The following is a 3,427-nucleotide window of genomic DNA, read 5'->3' as shown; positions in this document are numbered from 1 at the left end:
TGGGTCTTGGGTCTCTCAACTTTCTCTTCACAATATCCCACAGATTCTCTACGGGGTTCAGGTCAGGAGAGTTGGCAGGCCAATTGAGCAAAGTGATATCATGGTCACTAAACCATTTACCAGTGGTTTTGGTACTGTGAGCAGGTGTCGGCTGGTGCTGAAAAATGAAATCTTTATCTCTATAAAGCTTTTCAGCAGGTCCCCCAAGGTCCGGAATCGGCCATTCTCCACAATCTTCCTCATGGTCACCTCTTCTCGTTGTCCAGATTTTCTGTCACACCTTTTTTCTTCCCACAGACTTCCCACTGAGGTGCCTTGATACAGCACTCTGGGAACAGCCTATTCGTTCAGAAATATCTTTCTGTGTCGTACCCTCTTGCTTGAGGTTATCAATGATGGCCTTCTGAACAGCAGTCTGGCAGTCTTACCCATGATTTGGGTTTTGAGTGATGAACCAGGCTGGGAGTTTTAAAGGCCTCAGAAATCTTTCACAGGTGTTCAGAGTTAATTTGTTTATTCAGATGACTAGCTGCATAGCTCGTTTAGAGACCTTTTAATGATATGCTAATGTTGTGAGAACGGAATCTTGGGTTTTCATGAGCTGTATGCTTAAGATACGTATTAAGACAATGAAAGGCCTGAAATGTTTCAGTTAGTGTGCAATGATTCTAAGATATATGAATGTTCAAGTTTTATCATTACATTCTGGAAAATAATGAACATTATGACAATATGCTAATAAAATGAAGGACCTGTATGTTGGTGCTGAATGTGAGTAAACTTATGTAGTTTAGAAACTTATTTTACATAAAAATCAATTATCCAACTTTATCTGTATCTGTCTCTTACGGGACAACCGCAGCATGCCTGAACTTTAACTAATCAGCATAACTCAAACAGGTGAGGGTTAAGAACTCTATACAGCAAACGGTATTTTTCAATAACTGTAGCTGCAGCTTAGTATTTAGTTTTAATCGGTATCGGTGAACACCTGGAAGTAAACTCCCGTGGTATGTATGGACGCGCATGCTTGTTTATAAAGGATTTACAAAGCTGCAGGGCCCAAGACAGAAAAAGGAGGGACAATCCCCCCCGGGCCGCCTCCCCCACAACATCCCCCCACTAAAGGCACACCCGCCCCCACAGACGCCAGAGCAGGTAAAAATCCCACCCCGCCCCAAGCCAGTCACAGCCATTCCAGGACCCCACATCTATAGGGTCCTCTAATACCCATGGCTGCTAGGCAACCACAACCCTGGTAGTCCACCCCCATAGGCCAATTATGGCACACTAACCACCCGGGCGCCAGACATCCCCGAGCCCCCAATCCCCAGAATTGCCTCCTTACCCACCAGTGCATCAATGGGGATGCCCCACCCTACCTTAAGGAACTTCTCACCCCACAGACCTCAACATGTAACCTCCGATCTACTGCAACATATCTGCTGAAACCATTAAGGACGAAGCTTCGTACAATGGGAGATCGGGCTTTCTTTTCAGCTGCTCCCAGGCTGTGAAACGCTCTCCCTGGCCACCTGAGGACCCCACAGACTGTGGATGTTTTTCAACGTGGCCTCAAAACCCACGTTTTCAGGAGAGCTTTTAATTGAACTCTTCCCCTTTTTTATTGTCTTTGATTATTTCATCTTTTTTTCACTTTTTATTTCTCATGCTCTCCATGTATTTTTACTTACCTGTTTTACTATTTAGCACTTTGGGATTTGTTTAAATATAAAGTGCATTACAAATCCAAAGTATTGTTATTATTGTAAATTTTGTAAGAAATAAAAATGTGATTTAACTGATCTGGAGGATGCCTCTTAAATCATTGCCCTCCTTTGGCCGGAGGAGTTCACTTTAAAGTTTGGCCTAACTTCAACAGCTTAAGGATGACCAAACTGCTTGATTTATAATATGCTGGATGTATGTCAATAACTTAAAAATCCTGCAGACTGACCCAAATTAAGTAAGACTTATTTATAAAAAGGAATCACTCATCTTTGGAATCTTAGTGGTTGTCCTGTGAAAGAAGGAAGGGGAAGTTTTCAATGTGGGACTTGAACAATCTGATGGCCTTTCTCAGATCACTTCAGATTTATCTGAATTCAGCTAAAGTCTAATCCAAACTGATTATTCTTATATGATGACTTTATGTAGGTAAAATTGGTTTCTTTTTACCAAATGCTGTGTAGTTTTCCAAAGCTCAGCTTCCTTTAGAAATATTAGCAGTACCTCTTTTAAGGAAATGTTGTTCTCTTGAACAGTAAAAATAAATGCTAATAAACTGTATTTTTAATACAGCTGAAACTTTATCTAAAGAGTTTCGACTTACAGGAAATTATTTGCAATACTTGTGTGTGACGTTGGCTGAAAACATTTTTTGTTGTGATGAACAGTTCCTGTTGACCATTTATGGAGAGAGGGGTGGGGCTAGTAGGCAGGAAGTGAAAAGTCACCAGGTGGAAGGATTTATTCAGTCCAAAGGAATGACATGACGACACAATGATTTCATTTGTTTTGAAACTTGTAAGTGATTGGAGAATGTGCCTAAATTTATCTTAGCTGGCCTGTTCTAGTTTCAGGTTATGTTGTAAAGTTTAATTTTCCCAGCAAATCAGGTGATGACAAAATATGTTAATATATTTTATATTAAATAATACATAAAAACTCAAGATCCTGTTTAATGTTGGTTGATATGTTTAATTATCCTAATGTTGTTTATTCAATACACAAATTAAATATAAATGTCTTGCCTCTATTTACATAATATTGAAACACCAACATAAAAACCAAGCATATTGATGTGATTATGACAATATTCAGTGTGTTTTTGTATCTATACTGTAGGTGAAAAAAAGGGATACTTGCCTGTAACTTTTCTTCTTATGCCTAAATCAGTGCTTCTGTTTTCTATATAAATTTGACATGTTCAAATCTTCCTTTGTTTTTGTCCATTTGTATCACTCAGATATTTCCAACAATGGCATACATTAGAGGAAAATAAACAGCATAAACACAACAAGCAGCTTTTAAATATTTTTTAATAGATTTCTGCAAATAATAAGTTGCCCCCTGTCTGAAAAAATATTGTCTGATTGTTATTTTTTGGCTAAACTTCTCAGTTTCACTCACCAAACAAAGGCAAGGCAAGGCAAATTTATTTGTATAGCACAATTTAGTACAAAGACAATGCAAAGTGCTTTACATGATTAAAATATAGGAAAATAAAACTGAATCAAAGCAAGTAGAAAAAAAGAAAAATGATAATAAAAAATCAAGAAACAAGAAAGAACGTTAAAAACAGTTGGACTAAAGAAAAAAGTTAAACTAATGATGTTTCAGTTGAACTTTTTAACTAGAACCGTTGAAGGCAATCCTAAACAAATGTGTTTTTAGTCTTGATTTAAAGGACCTCAGGCTTTCTGCA

The sequence above is a fragment of the Cyprinodon variegatus genome, unplaced genomic scaffold, assembly GCF_000732505.1.
Source record: "Cyprinodon variegatus isolate N-32 unplaced genomic scaffold, C_variegatus-1.0 Scaffold771, whole genome shotgun sequence".
In the NCBI taxonomy this organism is placed as follows: Eukaryota; Metazoa; Chordata; class Actinopteri; order Cyprinodontiformes; family Cyprinodontidae; genus Cyprinodon; species Cyprinodon variegatus.
This window is presented reverse-complemented; position numbering follows the sequence as displayed.